General features: G+C 35.3%; 1 pseudogene; it reads right to left on the reverse strand.

The window, feature by feature from the left end:
* Nucleotides 1-7853: 7853 nt before the first annotated feature.
* LOC138148174 (high mobility group protein B3 pseudogene) lies at nt 7854-8658 on the reverse strand (annotated as a pseudogene).
* Between the last annotated feature and the right edge of the window lie 8362 nt (nt 8659-17020).

A 17020-nucleotide genomic window follows, 5' to 3' on the forward strand; every position in this document is an offset into this window, starting at 1 on the left:
TGTGTGCTGAGGCCAGGCTGGGTATTTTTGTGTTTTCCCGGCTATACTGAAACTTGTGAATGTCTGGCTACTGGAGCGTGCCTTCCTGCCCAAGGCAGTACTAAAGCACATGGTGGTTCTCTGAACTGGAATCTGCCAGTTTTCCTATCTATGCTAAAGGATGTGGGAGTCCTTGTGTTGACACATGCCTGCTCCACCACCCTGGGGGTTAGTGTTTCCCATTACCTTACTTCAGTAGGGCTTGTTTCTGGCTTGCTGGGATGCTTCCTTCAAGACTGAGCTTTCTTGCCCATACTGCAATATTCCTGGGCCAAAACACTAATCCAGCTTGTCTTTCTGCTGGCTTTGGCTTTTCAGGATTTGTTCTGGGGCACTGTTTTATGGTTGTTTGTTTTTTCAGAGGTGAATACAGAAGAAAGCCGGTATGTTACTGCCTGCTTTGCCTTCTTGACTCATGGAAGTCAATCCTCTGAATTTTAAATCATTTTATCTTCTTTTCAAAATTGAGGGTGCAGTCAAATTTTCATTCTTTGTTAGTGTTTTGGCTTTCTCTTTTGCCACATATAATCTTAATGATCAGATGTGAAGATTTTGTAATGAGAATCAGTGAATGAAATATATTTTCATGTGTTTGAAGGGGAAATGGAAGATTGACAAAAAAAAAAAAAACCTTTTATAAATTAGCTGCCAGAGAAAGACTGCCAGAACAGAAATGATATCATTCTGGGAGATCATTGCAAATATTCTGTGACTTACAGCATTTTATTCATTTTAACTTATAGTATTTGTGTGCTTTTCCATTAATTGCAAAGCTGAAGTGTCTTTATCCTCGTGAAAGTGCTGAATCAAATCCAAGTTTCAATATAGTTCACAGAAAGTCTGTTGTGCTGAGTATATGTCTTTAGCACAGTTAACAGTATTCCTAATGAGTTGTTAATGAGCTGTCAATTTCTAATACTTTTTATAAAGGTAGAGCAGCCATTGAGAAAATCTTGTAGTTAAAATGCTCTGCATTCCAAAACATGTTCAAATGAATTTTTCTAACATTTATAATTATCTGCAGGTATCCCTTAAAGTTTCAGAATTCCTTACTCTACATAATCATGCTTTGAGATTTCATTATTTACATTTGTGCTTTAAAAAAATAAGCATGGAACTATTTATATTGCAAGATTCAAAATTATCCCTTTTAATTTATGTATACCTGACATTTAGCTAAACTACTTGAAGTATTCTTTAAAGGGATAGATGGCAGGGGATTTCTGAATATAATGGAAAATACTTTAAATAAACTATTTTTATACTTATATATTCTGAGAGAATATGCCTTTTCTTCCTTTGGTGTAGCTAGGTAACTCAGTGATTAGAGCACTGGGGTTGGAATCAGGGAGACCTAAATTTAGCTCTCACCTCTGACAACTTACTGTGTGAGTCTTAGCAAATCACTCGACCTCTGCCTTCTTCAGTTTCCTCAACTGTAAAATGAGAATTATAATAGCACCTACCTCACAAGATTGTTATAATGATAGTATTAGACAATATTTGTAAAGTATTTAACAGATTTTGACATACAGTATGTGCTTAATGGATTTGTATTACTCCCATGTTTCTCTCCCATGTTTTATTTTATAAAATAAATGTGCACATAATTAAAAGAGAAATTTCTTCAGAGAAACATCATCATCCTCATATTACAGACATTGATTCTATATTGAAGGCCTTAAGGGAAAGGGTGAGAGTTCTATGAATGTGTAATATGTTTAGAAATATATTATATTTGTAAGTTATTATTAAAACCAAGGGAGGTCAAAAGTATTAGAAAGCTGTCTGGGGATACTGAGAATGTAAGCAATTTGCCCAGTGTAACAGGTGAAAATTGAAGAAAGATCTTTCTGACCCTGAAGCCATATTTTTATCTACTATGTCACATTTGCTCTAAACACAAACATACACATACACACACAGAGACACATCTATACATACAAACTAGCACTTTTTTGTAGTAGCAAAATGGTTGATACAAAGTTGATCATCAGCAATTAGAGAACAGTTGAAGAAATTTTGCACTTATATGGATATATTGAAAATGTTATGAATGGTTTGGACTAAATTAACTCTTAGGTCCCTTCTGGCTGTAGTTTTATAAGCCTGTGATATGCCTAAGAAGATTTATAGGAAGTGATGCAGAAAGAAATAAACATAACCAAATAACAACTTATCTAATGACCTCTATGGTTTAAAGGAAAATTTCTGAAAGATACCAGAACTGTGATCAATGCAATGACCAATCTAGGCTTCATAAGAGTAGACATTAAAGACAAGAGATTTTTGGAAACTTGATAGAGTAGGTTAGAAATTCCAAGCTCTCAAGATTTCCCCCCTTAAGAGAGACAAAATAGTTCCTTAAGGCAAACAAAATATAGGTAAAAATAAATAAGAATAGGGGAACCATTGTTCCTGGAACAATTAGAGAAGATCAGAAGAAAAATGCCAGGATTAGTCTGGTGAAAAAGCAGTGAAAAGCAAACACCTGCAGGCTAGCATCAGCTTTAACAATAAGTGGCAAACCTTAAGCAAGAAGAAACAAGCCCTGTTTTGAGAAGCCACTTCACCCCAACCACAGGAACTTTTACCCCAAGGATAGTGGGAAGAGTTGGGCATCTGAGCCCGGGAAGATTGAGAGGAACCTCTACTGACAAGGAGCGCCAGACTCAGCTTTGCTGGGAAGAGCGCCAAGGGCGAGAAGGAATCAGCACAGCGCTGGTGAGAGCAGAAGCACTGGGGCAGAAAGTCTCTAGCTATGAGAAGTCATAGGAGTCAAGCCTGAGCTTTGGCTTTGGTTCCAAAGGGGAGAACTGAGGATGTGTGTGTGTGTGTGTGTGTGTGTGTGTGTGTGTGTGTGTAAGACCATTCCATACATAGTTGTTTTTATCAATTCTTTGTGTATATGCAGATAGCATCTTCCTTCATATGTCCCTTGCAGTTAGTTTAGGAATTTATAATACTCAAAATAATTTATTTGCTCCAAGTTATTTTTGAACAATATTACTGATATCATATACAGTGTTCTCTTGGTTCTACCTATTTTATTCTTCCTTGTTTTGTGCACAGCTATCCATGATTTTATAAGATCAAGTTCATCATTTCTTATAGCACAACAATATTCTATCACAATAATAAAGCAAAACATGTTCTTTCATTTCCCTGTTAACAAGTTCTTTGCCACCACGAAGGGAGCCGCTATAAATATTATAGAATATAAATACAGACTCTTTTCTTTCTCCCTCAATCATCTTGTTAAACAGACCTAGCAATGGTATTGATGGTCAAAGGTATTGGCAGTTTAATTGGGCATAATTCAATTTTTCTCTTAACAACTGATGGATCAGTTCATAGTTCCACTAACAGTGAATTAGAGTCCCAATTTTTCCATATCCTCTCCAATATTTATTTATATTTCCCCTTCAATCATTTAAGCAAATTTGATATGTATAAAATGCTATATTAATGTTGTTTTAATTTGCATTACTCTAATCAATAATGATTTAAAATATTTTTTCATATGGCTATAAATCATTCATTTCTTCACTGGAAAACTGCCTTTTCATATCATTTGATGATTTATCAATTGGGAAGTTACTTGCATTTTTATAGATTTGTCAAAGTTCTTTATTTATTAGAGGTATGAGAATCTGTTGATATTTTCCCTGAATTTCCTAATATTCTTCTGATCTTAACTAAATTTATGTTATTTGTACAAAACTTTTTTATTTTATATAATTGAAATTATTCACTATTCACTATCACACTGCTCTCTATATCATATTTATTCATAAATTGCTCACCTATCCATAAGTCTATTAACATATTCATGTTTTACATTTAAAAATATCTCTTCATATTTAGGTCATGTGCATGTGTATATATATATACATATATATATACACACACATATATCTATCTATCTATGATAGATAGATAGATAGATAGATAGAAAGATGTATATATCTTATCTTATCTTGGTAAATGGTGTAGATATTGGACTATGCCCAATTTCTACCAGACAATTTCCCATTTTCTCCAACAGTTATGTTTATTTTTTTACCTAGTAAGAAATTTTATTAAAAATAAAACTTAAATATGTATACTTGTCAAATACAAGGTTATCATATTAATTTGCTGCTGTAAATAGCATGTCTATTCTTTTCCATTGACCTTTCTTTTTCTTAGCATGGACCAGATACTTTAGATAATTATAATCTCATAAAAATATTTAACATCTGGAACAGCTAAAACTTCTTCCTTTATATTTTTCATTAATTCCTTTGATATTCTTGATTTTTGCTTATCCAAATAAATGTTTTAATAATTCTGTGAAAAAATTGTTAATTTAACTGGGATGGCAAGGAATAAATAATTTAGTTGAAGTGAAATTTCATTATCATTATATTGCCCCTGACTAACTATGAATAATTTATGTTTTTACAAATATTTAAATCTGACTTTGTTTATATAAAACCTTTTATTTTTTTCATTTTTCAAATTCTCTATTAACTTCTGATTCACATCATTCATTTCCGCCAGATTTTGAGTTACAAATTTTCTCCCCATTATTCCCCTACACACTGCCCAAAATAGCACTCCCACAGGATATCCCCTCCTCCAATCTGCTCTCTCCCATATCTTCTCCCATACCCCCTACAACTTTTCTAGTAGGGCATGTTGGATCTCTATGCCCCAGGGCCTGTATATCTTATTTCACAATTACATGTAAAATAGTATTAATAATAGTAATAATTAATAAAAATAGTATATATACATACACATATACATATATACAAATATACATATATATTTAAATATTTGTTTTTAAAACATTGAATTCCAGATTCATTCCCTTCCTCCCTTGTCATCCACCCTTACTGGGAAGATAAACAATTCAGTATAGGTTGTACACGAGTAGCTATGCAAAACATTAGCATAGTACACATACTGTAAAAGACTAACTATATTTCACTCCCTCCTATCCCACCTCCCACTTGTACTATTCTCTATTGTGATCCTGTCCCTTTTCAAAAGTGGTGCTTCCAAAGGGTGGCCAGGTAGCACAGAGAGTAAGAATACCGGCTCCAGTGTCGGGATGACGTGGGGATCGAATCCGGGCTCAGACACTTAGCACCCACACAGAAACACCTGGCTGTGTAACTTTGAGCCAGTTATTTAACCCCCGTTGCTTTAAAAAAAAGTGGGTTCTTTCAACTTCCCTCCCCCCCCAGCCTGCCCTATTTTCCATCATTCCCCCTCTCATCCCTTTTACCCCTACTCTCCTGTAGGTTGATATACCCTATTTAGTGTGTATGTCATTACCTCCCTGAGCCAAATTCAATGAGAATAAGGTTGACCCATTCCTTTTTGCCTTCCTATTCTTCCCCTCCATTGTAACCTTTTTCCCTTGCTTCTTTTATATGAGAAAGTTTACCCCATTCTGTCTCTCACCATATCTCATTGCATTGCTCTCTCACCTCTTAATTTCACCTTTTAAGTATGATCCCTTCCTATTAAATTGGTCCTGTGCCTTCTATCTAGGTATACATGTAAACATATATACACAATTCACATATGTATTCATATGCCTGTATACCCTCTGATATAGACATACACATATATACACATATATGTGTATGTGTGTGTATATATATATATATCTGTCCCTTTAACTATTTTCATATTGAGAAATTTTCATCAGTTACAATTATCGTTTTTCCATGTCAGAATGAAAATAGTTCAACTTTGGTAAGCTCCTTATGATTTTTTTCCCTCTTTGTCTTCTCATACTTCTCTTGCTTCTTGTATCTGAATGTCAAGTTTTCTATTCAACTATGGTTTTTTCATCAAGAATGCTTGAAAGTCCTCTATTCCACTGAATGACCATATTTTCCCCAGAAACATGATGCTTAGTTTTGCTGGGTAGGTTATTCTTGATTTTAATCCCAGCTCCTTTGCCCTCCAGAATATCATATTCCAAGCCCTTCAATCTCTCAGGGTAAAAGCTGTCAGATCTTGTGTTATCCTGATTGTGTTTCCAAAATATTCAAATTGTTTCTTGCTGGCTGCTTGTAATATTCTCTCTTTGATCTAGGAATTTCAGAACCTGGATATAATATTCCTAGGATTTTCCTTTTGGGGATATTTTTCAGGAGGTGATTGTTGGATATTTTCAACCTCTATTTTGCCCCCTGGTTCTAAAACATCAAGGCAGGTTTCCTTGAGAATTTCTTGGAGGATGATTTCTAGATTCTTTCTTTGATCATGGCTTTCAGGGTAGTCCAATAATTTTTAAATTATCTCTCCTGGATCTATTTTGTAGGTCAATGGTTTTTACAATGAGATATTTCACATTGCCTTCTATTCTTTCATTTGTTTGGATCTGTTTAACAGCATCTTGATTTCTCATGAAGTCACTAGCTTCCATTTGCTCCAATCTATTTCTGAAGGAATGATTCTCTTCAGTGAGCTTTTGAGATTGTTTTTACATTTGGCAAATTTGACTTTTGAAGGCAGTCTTCTCTTCATTATCTTTTTGAGGCTCTTTTGCCATTTTATTTAGTCTGTTTTTTAAGGTGTTATTTTCCTCAGTCAGGCTATTGACTCTCATTTCATAATTTTTTTCCATGATTCTCATTTTTCTTCCCAAGTTTTCCTCCACTTCTCTTATCTGCTTCTTAAGTTCCTCTATAACCTGTAACCAGCTTGTGTTTTTCTGTGAAGCTTTTGGTGCCAGAGTTCTGACTTCACTGTCTTCCTCCTGTTTCATGCTTTGATTGTTTTTTTGTCCCCAAACAGGAATATAATGTTGGATTCTTCTGTGTGCTTTTCTTCCTTTGCCTGGTCATGTTGCCATTCAGTCTCTTGACCCCTGGGGTTTTTGCCACAGTAGGACTTTGCCACCAGACAGCGGAGCTTTGTTCCAAATGCTGGGGTTTTCTCAGCTGCCAGAGGAATTATTTAGTTGCCCTCTCTGAAGCCTCCACACATTCTGGAAAGCTGTTTACCCACCCCACGACCTCCAACCTAGACTGCAATCCAGATGCAAGCAGGTTGAAGCAAGAGTGACTACCCCTCAGACTGATCTCTTTGACCCCTACAGTCTGAAGGCCAGGGGCTGAAGCTGCCATGTGGCTGTGCCTGGGCAGCCTAAGCTCCTCAGTGTCATCTTGCCCTAGTGGAAAAAGGCCGATGCACTCCCAACTACTGCATCCCAAAGTCCACACTGCACTGATTTCTCACTTTGTCCTTAGCATCTATGTGTTGATAATTCTGGAAACAGCCACAGCTGCTAGTGATCTGAGGTCCCTCCAGCTGGTGGCTGGTCAGGCTTTCCCTGGGGCTAAAACCTGTGGGTAAGGTGGGGCTGGGCTTGCCTCCCGCAGGGCTGCACTGGCAGATTCCTGCCAGCCTGCTGGGCTGTCCTCAAGGAAGTTAGCTTCTCTGTGTCATTTTGTGGGTTCTGCAGCTCCAAAGTTTTTTCAGAGTCGCCTTTTACATGAATCGGAGGAGGTAAGAGTCCGAGCCCCTCAGAAGTCTTGTTTTTACTCTACCAACTTGACTCTGCCCCCAAGAATTTCTTGAAATATGCTATCCAGGCACTTTTTTGGATCTTGGCTTTCAGGTAGTTCAATAATTCCTAAATTGTCTCTTCTGTGTCTTCTTTCTAGGTCAGTTATTTTTCCAGTGAGGTATTTTACATTTTCTTTAATTTGTTCATTCTTTTGATTTTGTTTGGCTGATTCTTGACATCTCCTTTTTTTTTTTTCATTTTTAAAAAGGTTTGGAAATATGTACAATTTTGATACAGTTTCTGGGTGCTCTGAGATACCCATAGCCACTTCATGTAAACCAGGTACAATGTCTGTCTAGAAGCAGTTTTGAGAAGCTATGTGATCAGAAGCCAATTGAACCTAGAGGGCAATTGACACCACAAAGGTGAGGTGTTTCATTTAAAGGTGTTTCCCCTACACTATGGTATTCACATGGAGACAAAATATGGTACAGTTTTATTTGTCATCTTCTTCATCATCCTCCTCCTTTTCATCTTTCTCGTCCTCCTCGTCTTCCTCCTCTACCTTTTTCCGGGCAGCTTTAGCCACCCCCTTTGCCCCACCGAACTTCCCTTTCAATTTATAATCTGCGACATCCTTCTTGTATTTCTCCTTCAGTTTGGCTGCCTTATTATTATGAGGTTGCTTGTCATTGTCACTCAGATTGTTCCATATTTCACCAGGCTTCTTTGCCACATCCCCAATGGATATGCCAGGGTTTGTAGACTTGATCTTGGGATGAAATTCTAAACAGAACAGGAAGAAGCCAGATGTTGGCCGCTTAGGTGCATTAAGATCCTTCTTGTTTTTGCCACCCTTCGCTGGTCCATAGTCTTTCATTTCTCTATCATATCGTACCTTATCAGCTTTGGTCATTTCATCAAATTTGAACTTTTCTTCTCTGACATAGTCTTCCACCCCTCCGAACACTTTTTAGAAAACTCTGCAAAGTTAACAGGAATCTCTGTATTCTTCTTCTTATTTTCTTCCCAGCAAGTTCCACAAAGAAGGCGTAAGCAGACATTTTGCCCTTTGGTTTCTTGGGGTCACATTTAGCCATGTTGAACTCTGGATTTCTTCCCCTTGCTGGCCAGAGAAGAAAGGCAGAAAGGAGAGTTGAGGAGAGGAAGGGAGGAAAATGGCAAAGTGGGGTGGAAAAGAAACGGAAAGGAGAAAAAAGGAAAAAAGAGGGCAAAAGAAGGGGGGAGGAGGAGAGAAAGGAAAGGGAAGACTGATGCAGTGCCACCAGAAAGTTGTGCAGAAGCAGCAGGGCCAGGAGGCAGCAGCGGAGGAGGCGGCAGCGGTGGCCTTTTGACATCTCTTAATGTCATTAGCTTCCACTTGCCTTCTACCTTCCACTAAATCTATATTTGAATTAATTATTTTCCTTAGTTAGCTTTTGTACCTACATTTCCATTTGGCCAATTCTGCTTCTTAAGGATGTCTTCTTGCCAGTGAATTTTTGTACCTTCTTTTCCATTTCTGCAATTCTACTTTTTAAGGAATTGTTTTCTTCAGTGGATTTTTTTACATTTTGTCAATTATACAAATATACAATAATTGTATATACAAATATACAATTATATACACAACTCTTTGCCACCAGAAAAGAGTCACTATAAATGTTGTTTTGCATCTTTAGGTAATTTTAATTTTTTATATTTTGGGGTATAGACCTCGTAGTAGATTATGTATGCTTTTATAGACCTTTGAACATAGTTCCAAATTTTTCTGTAGAATAGTTGAATATGTTAACAACTCCACAAACAATACACTAATGTATCATTTTTTCCCATATCCCCTCCAACATTCATCATTTTCCTTTTCTGTCCTTTTACCCAATCTGATAATAATAAGGTGAGATCCCAGAATAGTTTTAATTTGCATTTTCCAGTTATTAGTATTTTAGCGCAATTTTGCATCTGACTATAGATAGCATTGATTATTTCATCTGAAAACTGTTTATACCATTTGTTCATTTGTCAGTTGGGGAATGGTTATTAATTTTATGAATTTGACTCAATTCTCTACGTTTGAAAAATGAAGCCTTTGTCATAGGAATTTTCTTACATTTTCTTTCAGTTACTATTGCTGACCCCTGCATCATATTCCCCCTATCCCCTTTATTCTATTATTTTACTCCTTTTGCTGTGTACCTTCCTCCAAAGTGGTTTTTTTTTTTGGTTTTTGTTTTGTTTTGTTTTGTTTTTACTGTTGACAACCCCCTTTTCTAATCTGGCCTCCTTTCTATTAATTACTGCCACACTTCTCTTGTCATCTTCCCCTTCTACTTTTCTATAGGGAAAATATATTTCTATAAAAAATTGTGTGTGTGTATGTTATTACCTTTTATAGGCAATTCTGATTACATTAAATAAACTTATTCCCTCTCACCTTCCCACTTCCTCTCCATGGTAAAATCTCTTTCTTGTCTGTTTTATATGAGATAATTGACCCCATTCTACCTCTCCCTTTCTCTTTCTCCCAGAATATTTCTCCCTTGCCCCTTAATTTTATTTTTTAGATTATCATCCCTCCATATTCTACTAATACCTGTGCCCTCTGTCTATATATCCTCCTTCTAACTGCCCTAATAATGAGAAAGTTCTTATGAGTTACAAGTATGATCTTCCTATGTAGAAATGCAAGCAATTTAACCTTATTAAGTCCCTTATGATTTTCCTTTCCTATTTACTTTTTTTATGATTCTCTTGAATCTTGTAGCTGAAAGTCAAATTTTTATTCAGCTCTGGTCTTTCCACCAAGAATGCGTGAAAAGTCTTAACTTTGACTGAATGTTCATTTTTTTCCAGGAAGTATTCTTCTCAGTTTTGCTGGGTAGGTGAGTCTTGCTTGTGATCCAAGCTCCTTTGGCCTCCAGAGTATCACATTCTAAGCCCTCCAACTGTTAATGTAAAAGTTGCTAAATCTTGTGTTATCCTGTCTGTGGTTCCACAATACTTGAATTGCTTCTTTTTGTCTGCTTGCAATATTTTCTCCTTGACTTGGGAGCTCAAGAATTTAGGTGTAATATCCCTGGGAATTTTTATTTTAGGATATCTTTCAGGAGGTGATTGATGGATTCTTTTCATTTCTATATTATCCTCTGTTTTTTTAATATCAGTACAGTTTTCCTCAACAATTTTATGAAATAAGATGCCTAAGCTCTATTTTTTTAGTCATGTCTTTCAGGTAGTTCAATAATTTTCAGATTATCTTTCCTGGATCTATTTTCCAAGTCAATTATTTTTCCTCCAATGAACTATTTAAAATTATTTTCTATTTTTCACTCATTTTTTTTGTTTTTTTTGTTTGTTTCTTAACTTCTCATAAAGTCATTAGCTACCACTTGTTCAATTCTAATTTGTAAAGAATTATATTATTTTTTTCTTTTCATTTTTTTCCTATTTGTAGGGGGGAAGTTATGGCAATTGGGGTTAAGTGACTTGCCCAAGGTCCAGTTCTCAGATTCCCTTGATCCCCTTCTATGGTCCCAGATTCTACCTGGATTCACCAGACTGTCACCTGGGTTCAATGGCAGACAGCTTCCAGCTCCTTGTCCAGCTCTCTGGGTAGGTCCTGCTCTACATTGTAGTTCAAAGGGTCCAGTCCATCTCAAATCCTTCACAATTTCTGCTCCCAAGAATTCAAGGGTCAACCAAGCCACAAACAGTCCCTGCATCCCAGTCATGCTTCCTCAGTCTTCTGCAGCTCATTCAAAAAATCAGAATATCACCTTATCCAGTGTGGGGGGAGGGGGTTCATGGTCTCCTGCCCTCCTGGCCTCTGGACCTCCTGACCTCCTAGGCTCCTGTTCAAAAGAAGCTCCACCACCACAAGTTCTCAGGAAATTGTGGCTTAGCTCTCAATTCTTTCTTCTGTAGTTGCTCTGCCTTTAGATTCTTGTTCCAAGAAATTCTGACTGTGCCTCTCTGGGGCTTTTCTTATATACACAGCATTAGCTCCTTCCTGTTTCAGCCAACCCCTTCCTGTTACATTAGTAACTGCAGACAAGAGTATGAACTTCTTCTACATGTATGAAGGTATGAAGTACCTTCTGTTTCTTTCACAGAGGTTTGATTAGTTATAAAGTGCTAAGTACCTGCTTACTTAACAATGCAAAAAGGGGTCTTCAAATTCAAATTACATTACCATTACTGAATCAGTCACCACGAGGCATGCTACTATTTTGCTAGACCCGTTCTGTGCTGGTGGGGCCTACACTAGACTGAGTTACTCTCTCATTCTCGTGAAACAGACCTTTCCTAATGACCTTCTAAGTTTTCTTGGATTTGAAAATTGTTTCACTCTGTCTTTTTGTGGTTTTGTGACTCTATAATTTATTTAGGGTCCCTATTTAAAGGTATTTGGAGGAGTTTTTGGGGAGAGCTCTGGAGAGTCCCTGCTTTTACTCAGTCATTTTGGCTTCACTTCCTCACAACATTATCTTTTGACATTTTTTTGTCGTTTTTCTTTCCACTTCCTTTGTTGTAGACATTTTGTATATTCTTTTATAAGCTCTGCTCACTTCATTCTTTATTAGTCTATGCAAAACTTTCCAAGCTTCTCCATAAGCATCTCATTTATCATTTCTCACAGAACAATAATATTCCATTTTATTCTAATAACACATTCCCAAAAGTGTAAATGCCTACCTTGTTTCCAAATCTTTGCTAGAAAAGAATGTTCTAACATAATACTTCAGTGCCATCTTTCTTATTAATGAACGTTTTTATACAAGCCAAGTCATGGAATCACTGCACCGAAGAGTATGGCTATTTTATCAATTTATTTGTAGAAGTCTAGAGTGCATTACAATATAGTTAGCTGATTTACTACTTTATCAATAGTTCACTAAATTGCTGAACTTCCCACAAATTTTCCAATATTGAACATTTCAATGTTTTGTTGTATTTGCCAGTTTGAAGGAATGAAACATCAGATTTATTTGTATTTGGATTTCTCTTATTGGGTATATTCTTTCTTATGATTGTCTATAGGTTCCAACTCTCTTTCAACACTATTTGCTCATATCCTTTGACCACATATATATTCAGGAATTAGCACATATTAATCATAATAGACAATTTCCCCTCCTATGCTCATTTCACTGATTTTCTGAATCCCCTGACTCTTCTACTAATATTGTCAAGGTTCTGTAAGTACACTAGACCACATTTAGTACACTGGTATACCCAAGATAAAAAACACCATATACACACACACACACACACACACACACACACACACACACACACACACACACACATATATATATATATATATACACACACATACATTTCTATTCTCTTCAACTATTCTCATACTGAGAGAAGTTTCATAAGTAACAATCATCATTTTTCCATGTCAGGATATAAGTAGTTTAATTTTGATAAGTTCCTTATGGTTTTTTTCCCTGTTTATCTTCTCATGCATCTCTTGCTTCTTGGGTCTGAATGTCACATTTTCTATTCAACTCTGGTTTTTTCATCAAGAATGCTTGAAAGTCATCTATTCCACTGAATGACCATATTTTCCCCTGAAATATGATACTCAGTTTTGCTGGGTAGGCGATTCTTGGTTTTAATCCTAGCTCCTTTGACCTCTGGAATATCATATTCCAAGCCCTTTGATCCTGTGTTATCCTGATTGTATTTCTGCAATATTCAAATTATTTCTTCCTGGCTGCTTATAATATTTTCTCCTTTATCTGGGATCTCTGGAACCTGGCTATAATATTCCTAGGAGTTTTCTTTTGGGGATATTTTTCAGGAGGTGCTCAGTAGATTATTCCAACCTCTATTTTGCTTTCTGGTTTTAAACATCAGGGCAATTTTCCTTGAGAATTTTTTGGTCTTATCTAGTTCTTACCTATAGCAACACTAGAAGTACTGAAGGGATGTATTTCTAAATAGAGCACTTAATTCTGCTAGTATCTGTATGGCCATTTGCTTTAATATCTATAAGGTACTAAAATGAAAGAATTTAAATTGTTTTTCATTTGGAATGCATACATTTTAATCATGGAATTAATATATTTTAAACTGAAATGTGGCATATGTATAAAGAAAAGATTAGTAGGGACAGCTAGGTGGCACAGTGAATAAAGCACTGGCCCTGAAGTCAGGAGGACCTGAGTTCAAATCCAGACTCAGACACTTAACACTTATTAGATGTATGACCTTGGGAAAATAATTTAACCCCAATTTCCCTGCCCTCCCCACTCCAAATAAAGAATAGTGGAGGTAAGACTCATTTTAGTGAATTTCATTTATACCTTGTGTTATTCTAATTGCATTCCATGGCATAGTTCATCATGCCAGAGTTGCTCCAGGAGAAAAGTATATATGATCCTTGGAAAGTGGATATATTCACCACTAACCATAATAGGTATGTTTTGATTTTTTTCCCTCCATTGTGATGATGAGTTGTGTTAATATATATCCAGGTCCTTCCCCAGATTTCCAAGAAGAATGGCTGGGGTTAAAAGAATTGTCTGTGGTAATGGGACAGAGTTTCTTTCTGCAAAAAGATAACTAATCTGTACAGGAACTGAACTTGTGACTTTGGAATCATTATCATCCAGTTTCAAGCCACTGTGCTAACTGAGCACATATTTAAGCATAGCAAATAAAAGGTTATCTAATGAGCTTAGCAAACTTTTTTTTTTCCTTTCCTCACATACTAGAGAAACAATTCTGCTTCTACAGTGTTGGCCTTAGCCTTCCCATGATAAATAAGAGAAGGCTCATCACAGTTAACACTTGTCCTTTAGGTAGGACACACAATTGAAACCTTCATTTGCTCCTTTTCAGTGGATCTTCTCATTATCCTTTACAATGACTTACTATCTATTTGAACATACTATGGTATAGCGGCCACTTTATCTTTGAGAATGATGGTATGCATTTGTAGGCATTCTCCTTAAGAGAAAGGTGACTCAGCATGGAATCTTTCAATCTAACAAATGATAAATGCTTAATAATAGGAAAATGAGTTTTATTCATTTATTTTTCTTATAAAAACATTATTCAACTAAGGTGGGAAACTCCTTGCTTTATCCTGTACAAGAACTCATCTTTTTTCTCTATTATTAAATATAATAATAAATCAAAATGAAAATAATTATATTGTTAAAAACATTCTCAGATAAGTACTAGACAAAGCTCAGATCAGTGTATTTTTCTTTATAAATCAACTTCTGCGCATGGGTGCTTTTTTGTATATATTTAAATGATATAAAGATTTAATGTAATATTTAAAATTCAGGAAATACAGTATATTTAAAATATAATTTATTTGCAGGGAGATGTGAGTATATATGTGTGTGTATGCATACATGCATACACAAACACAGAGTTTAACTGAAATGAATTATTCCAACACTCAGGGCAACAATTCAATTTTTGGCTATCTGTTAAGAGTAATAGATGAAGAATGGCTGTGTATTTTCCTTCCAAACCTACAATTATCCATCTTTTACATTGCTATGTAGTTCTATGAATTGGTGGTAGCACATTAAATCCATGAGGATAGCAGAAAAAAATAATTCATTGTAAGTCCTCTCCTTACAGTTCTGAAAATGATTTGGCTTTTTGTAGTTTGGAATATTGTCCACAAAGTTAACTGCCAAGTCTTATCCACTCAAAAAATATGATGACCCACACTGCCTAAAGTCAGTTATCATTTTGAGTGTATTTTAAAATTTATTTAATGACAAATATTTTAATAATAAAATGTAATAAATTAAAATAATTTTAATTTAAATAAAATGTATTAAAATATATTTAAAATAACACATCTACCTCTTCCTTTTACTCAGAGGCAAAGTGGTATTAATCATAAGAATGCAAAAGTTGCTTAGCTTTAGAATTAGTATCTAGCCTCTATGATATTCCTTTAAATTGATTTGTATATTCTCTGTTTAAGTATTTGAACTTTAAACTGTTTTATAAAGAATTTCAATTAGCCCCTCCTTTGGTCTCTTCTCTCCTTTGCCCAAATCCTTCTGTGGTCAGTATATTTTCCTTTGCTAACATATATAGTTGTTGGCTGATATCTGCCAGGAGGGTTGTTATACTCTGAGTGAAGCTTCTCAGTGGGGCTATGATTTTAAAGTTACTGTGTAATGGAGTGTATTACCATTTACCATGTGATGAGATGGCCTTGTTTGTCAGCTAGGGAGCTGTTTAAAGTTATATATGGGTCAAATGAGCCAAAAAGAGCAAAAGAAGATCAAGAATATTGAACCTTTTGAAAATAAAAAGCCCCAGAATACTATAGGCCCAAGCAATCTTTTACCCAATATTTTGTGTAATTCTATTTGTTAAATTGATTGTAAGCCATTAAATTTAAGGAAGAAAAAAAATGATTCCAAGGGCAAGTGAATTTTTCTGTTGTATCAACTCTCTTGTGAATAAGAACTATTTCTACAAAATGCTTTCTGTATTCCCATTCATAACGAAAAGTATCTTAACATTTAATTTTTCTCCTTCTGGGATCAAATCATGTTTTCATCTCATTAAAACTTGCTACATGCAAGTTTTCAATTTCAGTAACTCACTACTTCTTTTTCCCTTTGCACCCTCTCCAAATTTCATTTGCTTAGGATTTTAAAAGAATTACTATCATTCAACCAGTTTTGTAACACCTACTATGTGCATCGGCCTGTGTTGAATATTGAAGCTAAAAGCAAGAAGAACATCATGGTGTATTTTGCCATTAAAATATTCAATCATAAGAGCAGGTTTCCTTACTATGACTCTTTTCCACAATGAAATCACAAGTCTCATCCAAAACATAATTACTTTGTTCAATGACCTCAGAATCAAATAAGATGATAAGATATATATGTAAGTCAATATGGAAGAATATATATTTCTTTATAGGCTAGAGTATGGTAAGATCATATTAGAGGATCAATGAATATAATAAGGTCACCTTAACGGTTATCAACAGGTAGAGGTGAAAAGAAGATTACTTCAGGCATCTTCCCATCTAAGGATGTAGAAAATGCACAAGATAAGATAAAAAAGCTACTAATATTTAATTTGGTTAGAAAAATTAAGACTGAAAAGAAGTCTTTAAGACTTTTGGTCTTAAAGGTGATGAAAAACTCTAAATGCTACTCTTAATTGTGTTTACTTAAGCTTTCTTATTTGAAAGTGCCTCCACAATGCATGGCAAAAACTGAAAAGCTGCTACAAAAAAAAATCATTTTACCAGTCAAGTCATGAGCCTTTCTTGAAAAAGGTAGGGCAATAAACCTGCTCAATCCATAGGGACACTAATAGCAAACAATAAATTACAATTCTTGTCTCTAAAGTCCTTAATATGATAAGTAGATATCATATTTATATATATATATATATATATGATATACTCATTACAAGTATGACATATTTATATATATATCATAAGTA

The sequence above is a fragment of the Petaurus breviceps genome, unplaced genomic scaffold (assembly GCF_028583685.1).
Source record: "Petaurus breviceps papuanus isolate PSGF00001 unplaced genomic scaffold, PetGlider_PUasm1.0 90822, whole genome shotgun sequence".
Classification (NCBI taxonomy): domain Eukaryota; kingdom Metazoa; phylum Chordata; class Mammalia; order Diprotodontia; family Petauridae; genus Petaurus; species Petaurus breviceps.